This window comes from Bison bison, unplaced genomic scaffold, assembly GCF_000754665.1.
Source record: "Bison bison bison isolate TAMUID 2011002044 unplaced genomic scaffold, Bison_UMD1.0 scf7180017864212, whole genome shotgun sequence".
NCBI classification, from domain to species: domain Eukaryota; kingdom Metazoa; phylum Chordata; class Mammalia; order Artiodactyla; family Bovidae; genus Bison; species Bison bison.
Window position 1 is genome coordinate 432,322 of NW_011494784.1, and position 8,601 is coordinate 440,922.

Sequence of the window (8,601 nt, forward strand, 5' to 3'; positions counted from 1 at the left end):
TCTTTTGGATCTGGAAATCCAGTTTTCACACCATTTGCCGAAAAGATTGTCCTTTCATCATTAATGATCTTGGGACTCATAGAAAAATATTTGACCATATATGTAAATATTTTTCTGGGCTTCCCCAGTGGCTCAGATGGTAAAGAATCTGCCTGCAATGCAGGAGCCCCAGGTTCAATTCCTGAGTGGGGAAGATCCCCTGGAGAAGAGAATGGCAACCCATTCCAGTATTCTTGCCTAGAAAATTCTGTGGACAGAGGAGCCTGGTGGGCTACAGTCCATGGGGTCACAATGAGTCGGACACGACTGAGCAACTAACAGATTTCATTTTCATATATGTAAGGATTTATTTCTGGGTTCTTTACTCAATTCCATTTATCAATGTGTCTGTGTTTATGGCAGTACCAAACTCTTTTGATTATTATTGCTTTATAGTAAGTTTTGAAATCAGAAAATATGAGACCTCCAACTTTGCTCTTATTTTTCAATATTGTTTTTGGTGTTTAGAGTCTGTTGAGATTCCATGTGTGAAACTTATCAGAATGAAAAACATTAAACGGTATTTGAAAGAAAATACTTGTGATTTATAAAAATTGAGACTGTATAAGGCTTTAGCACAATGCAGAATATGCCATAGACCAAGTGTGGTCTATTTCACCAACAGGATAGCAGGCCAATGAAATCATTCACTCCTGAGTTCCTGATTCCAGACTTAGACAGAGGACATCTGCATGACTAATATCCAATCACATCTTTCTAAGAGGGCTCTTGATTGAGCCCTAAATTTAATAACAAGTGCCTTAATAAATGTCACACAGAGGAGAGACTGGGAGAAGACTGAGACAGAGATTGGAGTGACACATCTACAACCCAGGAACACCTGAAGCCACCAGAACCTGAAAGAGACAAAGCAAAATTACCCCTATAGCCCTTAAGAAAGAGAAGGGTCCTAATAACACCTTGATTTCAGACTTCTGACCTCCAGATTGTAAGTTAATATACTTCTGTTGTTGTAAGCCACCAAGTTTGTGATGATTTGTTACAACATTCCTTGGAAATTAGTATTCCATCCCCGACCATTTGGTACATGGGTAGAAGCCACACCTGACAACCTAATACACCTCTTGTATTATGAAGTCACATCAGTAAGGATTGCTCTTGTAAGCAGCAGAAGTTTCAAAGTTTAAACCCATGAATTCTCCAGTAGAAGGCAGTATCATCAGAGGCTAAGAGCACAGCTGTTGTTGTTTAGTCACTCAGTCATGTCTGAATGTGACCCCATGAACAGCAGCACACCAGGCTTCCCTGTCCTTCACTATCTCCTGGAGTTTGCTCAAATCCATGTCCATTGTTAGCCTATTTTCTAATTTCTCTTTGGCTCAAAACTTATCTGCCAAACAGAGAAAAAAATAGCAGTTCTTTTAGAAGTTGGGTATAGGAAATAATTGATATAATATGTAAAGTACTTTCAATGCTTATTCCTTGTAAGCGCACAATAAACATTAGCTGCCACAATTATTATTATGGAAAGGATTTTCCTCTTAATCAATGGGAATGCAGGGCAATTCTCACTATCGTCCGCTAACAAAGCTTTCAAATGACACATTGCCAAGCAATTATTACCAATTGTCTGTAACGTGAGTACTGGAAGGAGGAATTTTATATAACTATGTAATGTCTATACATTAATCCAATGTGGGGTTAATTGTACTAAGAAGGTAATACTTAAAGAAAAACTTTAGTACTAAAAAAAAGTGGGTTTTTTTGGTAACTAAGTATGACATGACTAAATGCTGGTTAGGAGAAGTTCTGCCCCTGTGTCAGAAAGTCCCTATGGTTTGTAAGTCCTTGTCAGATTTTTTTTTTTTTGATTGTATTATTTTGAGAATTTCAATATTTAGAGATACATGATGTTTTGTGCATAGGATACCACAGCTCAGGGCCTGAAGGTTACTCTTTGAGGTTTATCCCTCTCTCTGTGGGCTTGCTTTCTTCATCATGTGAGAAAGTACTTGCTATCAATGATCCTTCTTGGACACTCTCATTAAAAGCTGACTTGAAATCGTAAATAATTATGGGACCAAAAATGCCAAAGCTTTAAAGAAAAGTCTATTATGTAATAACTTATAGACATCTTGGCAGGAAAATGTCAACGAGCCACACACCATTTCCCTAATAACACGTAGAAAAACTAGACTGTACATGCTTGAGAGGTAGAAAAATTAATGTTTATCCTGGTCAAACAAAAACTTGATGCAGATAATTTTTTCTTAAATCAAAGCTATGAATGTCATACTCAGAAGTTAACTGTTCTAGTTGTGGAAAAACGAATCTGTCCACTTGATGAAGACTCCGGGGATGCTACCAACATGCCCGCAAAAGGGAACCTGAGTTTCCTAGCTTTTTCATCTTGTCCACCTTCTTGCTCCTGCGCTTGGTGCGCAGAGCGCTGAGAGCATGCCCCAGGTTTCCTGAAATTTACGGTAAAGCAGTACCTCTGCACCATTGTCTTTTTTCTTCCTGCTCTTTGCTTCCTTGCTACATACCTTTCCACCGCAATTCTGCTTATCAGTGGCAATTAAAAAACAGTTAAGTTTTTCCATCCTCCTTTCCAAAATAAGTTTCCATCCGACACCCTTTTTGAGACGCCTTGCTCCAGGTTGTCCCTCTCCCTCCACTCTGCTGGAATTTCCCAATTTCCAGGATCTAATTCTGGCTGCAGAGACCTCTCCAGTCTTCTGTCTGACTCTCAAACGCCCTAATCCAGCTCCAGACTCCTCCCTACACGGGTCCAGGGTCCACCCCTCACTTTCTAGAACCAGAATGTTCTCTCCCAGCCGTTCCTCAGGCCTTCTGCTTCTGTAACCACACTGTTCCTGTTTCCTAGGATAACCTCAGCTTTCTTCAAAACCTTGTCTGTCGTTCGATCCTTCCGCCAGATTCCTCATGTTTGACTGCAAGATTTCTGGACACAGGTGGGCCTTCCAAGCTTCATTGTAACTTAACTGAATGGATTTGTTGATCTCACAGCCAGTTGTTTTCTCCCCAGAAAGGACAGCAACTTGGAATGCCGCTTAGTCATATTGAGGAACTTTTTAACATGCCTCCGCCCCTAGAGATTTGGATTTAATTAATCCGTTTGGGATCACACCCTGTAATGGTTTCACAGCTTCTGGAGGAGGCCTGATGTGTGTGTGTGTGTTTAGTTTTGAGAATCAGTGCAAAAGCCTTCAACTTCCTCGTGCTCTTTTCACCTAGTTCTCTTAAAGGGTTAGAGTTCACCTTAATTCCATGCAAATGGGAAGCAAAAGGGTTAGAGTTCACCTTGAATTTTTGACGATGCAGCAGCCCACCCTTAGTGAGATGAACACCCTCTGTTCTCAGCCCCACTTCACCCCAAAACAACAGGAACAGAATGTGCCTTCAGAGCTTTCCAAGAAAGTTGCTGGGAAAGTTGGCAATGTGTCTGGGTCTGGTAAACTGCCAAGGAGAATTTCTTAAAGACTAGAAGGGCCCAAGTTGAAAAAGAATCCAAGACAGTCACACAGTTACTGACATTTGTTGATGAACCGTTGACTGCTCTGGGAACTCTGGCAATTAACCCTGGACATCACACTCAGGCTTCTGTCCAGCGTTTCCTTCTAACTTTGATTACTGAAGGCTGCAGCTGGCTTTCAAGGTCCTCTAGTCTGAAGGGACCATTTTACAGATGAGAAAACTGAGACCAAAATAGACTATAATTTAACGGAGTTCCCACAGCTAAATAGCGAGCGAGGGAGGCAGGGCAACCCAGTCATCTCTGTGGGAGTCAAATCACACTTAATTCTAACCACACCCATTCTCATCTACTTAGTTTGCTTTGAAAACACCGATAAAAGGACTGTTGTCAATATACAAATTAGTATTGGTGAATGCCTAAGAGAAATGGACTTTTTTGACTTTTGTGAAAAAGCAAGTGCTCCAAGTAATTGATGATTTGATATTAAGCTTAAAAAACATGGGAAATAGGGACTTCTCTGGTCGTCCAGTGGCTAAGACTCTACAAGGTCCTCAGTTGGGGAACTAGATCCCATATGCCGCAGCTAAGAGTTTGGACTCTTCAACTGAAAACAATAATAGAAAAAAAGATCACCAGGCCACAGTTAAAGGTTTCCCATCACAATTAAGACCTGGCACAGCCAAATAAATAAGGAAATGTATTTTTTAATGGGAAATAAATGAAGAAAATGATTTTTTTAATCTTGTGAAGCCTTTCTGTAACAGGATGATACATTACCTCACAGAGGTATGAGTTTTGAAAGACAGTGTGGATTAGTGCTTAGTTCTGGATCTGGCACCTAGTAAGGGGATAAATGGTCACAGAAGCAGGAGAATTTTCACAAAATCAGCAGGCTGCAAAGCCGCAGCATGGTGACATTCTCACTGTTTTCTTCCTGAACTGAGAGAAAAAGAAAGGTTTGCAAATTGCAGCTGTTGCGTTGATTAGGGACTCAAGTTTTTCTTGTTAGTTTAACTGCACATTTTTTTTCCCCATGAAAAGAAGTTGATCTTTAACTTTCAACCCCAAAGTTTATTCCTTAGGAAACAATGCCAACCAAGTGAGTGTAATCAGCCACATTTTATCTGTGAACTTGGGAAGGTGAAACAATCAAATAAGATAGGTAACAAGGTTTTTCTTGCATATTCAGCGTGGGAGAGTTAAGATACACATTTCTTTGGTCCTTGGTGCCTTTTTTTAAAGTGGAATGTAAGTGTAGTGCTTTTTACCACGCTATCATTTTCTTCTGAACTGGAAAACAAATTCATTGCTGCTAGCAAGGATGCCTCTCAGTGTGTATATGTATCTATGTATTACATATATATATACATGAAATCGAGTGCTGGTGTACTCAAAAACCCAAAAAGAACTGAATATTTACACTGGCCAATGAGTATACTGCCCACCAATGTTATTTGTCTCAAGAACTAATTTGCCAAGTGTGAAATTCAGTTATATTCTTTCAAGGGAGAGAAAGTTTTGTATTCTCTCTGTAGTTACTATAAAACACAATAGCTGGACTTCCCTTGTGGCAGAGTGGATAGAACTCTGCCTGCCAATGCAGAGGACATGGGTTCAATTTGAACCCTTGTCTGGGAAGATTGCGTATGCCGTGAAGGAACAAAGCCCATGACCACAAGTCCTGAAGCACTCACAGCCTAGAGCCACCCACTGCAACCAGCGAGCCTGCGTGCTGCAGCTACCAAAGCCCAGGTGTCTGGAGTCGGTGCTCTGCAACAAGAGAAGCCTCCACAATGAGAAGCCTGAGCACTGCAAGGAAGAGTAGCCCCCATTCGCAGCAGCTAGAGAAAGCTGGGTCCTGCAGTGAGGGCCCAGTGCAGGCAGATAAATAGATAAAATCTTAAAAATGCAATAACTAACAAAAATATTCTTCATGTCTATTAAACTTTATTTTGCAGGGGAGAGAGGTATGACCCTCTTGGTAACAGAAACCAGTTTTAGCTAGTTTAAACGGAAAAGAATTCAGTCTGAGGACAAAATCTCATGAAGATGCTAAAACAGTGAATACAAAGTCATGAGACCACTCTCTATCTTTTATTTCTTTTCCTTTTTACTTCATTTATTTTTCTCACGGTTTCTTAGGTCCTCCTGGCAGGTAAAATGTCCCCAGGTTTTACTTTCAGATTTATGTCTTATAGACCTAGCTGCCCAATGAGAAGATGAACCTTCATAGTCCCAGTTCCATATTCCTAAGGTTCATCTTGGACTGAAGGCTTATCCTTGGATCAACCATCTGTGACTGTACGGACAGGTTTCAAACCAGCAGAATTGCTTCAGAAAGTCACTTTTACAAGCAGGCTGAGAAGTTTAAGAATAGACTAGGCAGACAGCCAATTAGATTTCTACTAAATGGCTTGTAATTCACCAAGTACTTTTAAAAATAATAATAATTTTATTTGTTTATTTATTTTTGGCCATGCTGGGTCTTTGTTGCTGCATGGGCTTTTCTCTAGCTGCAGGGAGTGAGGGCTACCCTTCCTTGCAGTGCTCTGGCTGCTCACTGTGGTAGCTTCTTTTGTTGCGGAGCATGGACTCTAGGCACCCAGGCTTCAGGAGTTTTGGCATGTAGGCTGAGCGTGGCTCCCAGCCTCTAGAGCCCAGGCTCAATAGTTGTAGCATTCGTGTTTAGTTGCTTTGCTGCACGTGGGATCTTCCCGGATCAGAGATCAAACCCATGTCTCCTGCATTGGCCAATAGACTCTTACTCCTGAGCCAGTTGGGAAGCCCTAACCAAGTACTTTTTAATGATGATTGCATTTCATCCTCACACAATGACAGATGACACTATACACAGTTTTTTAATAGCACTTATTACTTTGTAATCTCATTTTTGTTCTTCTAGTTTCCTCGTTAATCTGTGAAATTTTGTTTTGTATTTTTCAGTGCCTGACATTGGGGTGTTTAATAAATATTTGTTGAGAAAATGTATGACTAATTTTTGTTAAGTAGAACACAGGTGAGACAACTGGGATGCACTTAGATTAAGTGACAGGATGAAGATTCCCCCAGCTAATGAGTATGAAATCAGGTTCTGTAGCCTCAATCCATTTGCCACCCACCAGACTGCTTCCTACAGTGAGTTATCCTCTTCTGTCTATGATGTCAACAACTGACATGAAAGGATTTAGACTGATGGTTAGATCACGCAAATAATAGAATTGAGATAGACATACAGTGAATTTTACAAGAATTTAATTTTACCCTGTTGGTGCATTGTTTAATAATAGTTTTCATCTAAATATAAAGAGTCTGTACTTTTCTCCTAAATGTTTACATGGAGAAAGACTACTTAGTCTGTGCTTAGAATAGCAAAAATGATGGTTAAATTTTTCTATTTTAGGTGTTTTATACCTGAAAATGATATTCGGCATGACAGTCACTTCTGGAGAGGTGACCACTTCTCGCATAATTTTGGTGATGGTTTTTGTTTTTGTAAGAGAACTAGGAAACAAAGGAAGGAAGGAGGTGTTTCCTCCTGGCCCATGGTCCCTCCCCATCGTGGAAAATCTTCTTCAGCTTGGAGACCATCTTTACCTTACATTCATGGAAATGAGGAAGAAATATGGAGATGTCTTTCTCATCAAACTTGGCATGGTGCCTGTCCTCGTGGTGAATGGGATGGAAATGGTGAAAGAAGTGCTACTCAGAAATGGAGAGCATTTTGCAGCCTGACCTAACGTTTAACATTTTCTTTCCTGGCACAATGAAAGAGTCTTACGTTTTCAATTATGGGGAGAATTGGACACTTCATAAGAAAATTGCTTCCAATGCTTTACGAACATTTCCTAAAGCAGAAACAAAATCCTCCACCTGGTCTTGCTTACTTGAGAAACATGTCATCGAGGAAGTCTCTGAGCTGGTAAAAGTTTTACAGAATTGACTTCCAGGAGTGGCAGCGTTGAACCTAGAGGTGCTATTACCTGTGCTATGGCCAATGTTGTCTATACCCTTTGCTTTGGCAAGATGTATGACCACAGTGATGAGGAGTTTCTTAGAATTGTTAAAACAGATCATGACTTACTCAAAGCCTCCAGTGCTGCAAATCCTGCTGATTTCATACCATATTTCCGATACCTTCCTTTGTGAATTATAAATGCTCCCCAGGAGTTTTATCATGCCCGGAATCAGGCATTTATTCTCTACTATTTATTACTATTCTCTCTATTTATTCTCTATCAGGCATGTTTATTGCTCTACATATACGAGATCATCTTACAACATGATAAGGTAAGGGTTTAAATGCATGACGGGACAAGGGATTTGGTGAGGAGAAAAATAAGTGGTGAATGCATTGAGAACTCAGACAGTTGTATGTACTACCCTGGTTCTTTTACTGTTCAGTTCAGTTCAGGTCAGTCACTCAGTCGTGTCCAACCCTTTGTGACCCCGTGAATCGCAGCACGCCAGGCCTCCCTGTCCATCACCAACTCCCGGAGTTCACTCAGACTCTCGTCTATCGAGTCAGTGATGCCATCCAGCAATCTCATCCTCTGTCATCCCCTTCTCCTCCTACCCCCAATCCCTCCCAGCATCAGAGTCTTTTCCAATGAGCCAACTCTTCGCATGAGGTGGCCAAAATACTGGAGTTTCAGCTTTAGCATCATTCCTTCCAAGGAACACCCAGGACTGATCTCCTTTAGAATGGACTGGTTGGATGTCCTTGCAGTCCAAGGGACTCTCAAGAGTCTTCTCCAACACCACAGTTTAAAAGCATCAATTCCTCGGTGCTCAGCTTTCTTCACAGTCCAACTCTCACATCCATACATGACCACTGGAAAAACCATAGCCTTGACTAGACGGACCTTTGTTGGCAAAGTAATGTCTCTGCTCTTCAATATGCTATCTAGGTTGGTCATAACTTTTCTTCCAAGGAGTAAGCATCTTTTAATTTCATGACTGCAGTCACCATCTGCAGTGATTTTGGAGCCCCCCCCAAAAAAGTCTGACACTGTTTCCACTGTTTCCCCATCTAATTCCCATGAAGTGGTGGGACTGGATGCCATGATCTTCGTTTTCTGAATGTTGAGCTTTAAGCCAACTTT

General features: G+C 40.9%; 1 pseudogene; it reads left to right on the plus strand.

The window, feature by feature from the left end:
* The first annotated feature begins 2,843 nt into the window (after nt 1–2,843).
* The window catches only part of LOC104992139, a 19,727-nt pseudogene continuing 13,969 nt past the window's right edge, over nt 2,844–8,601 (plus strand).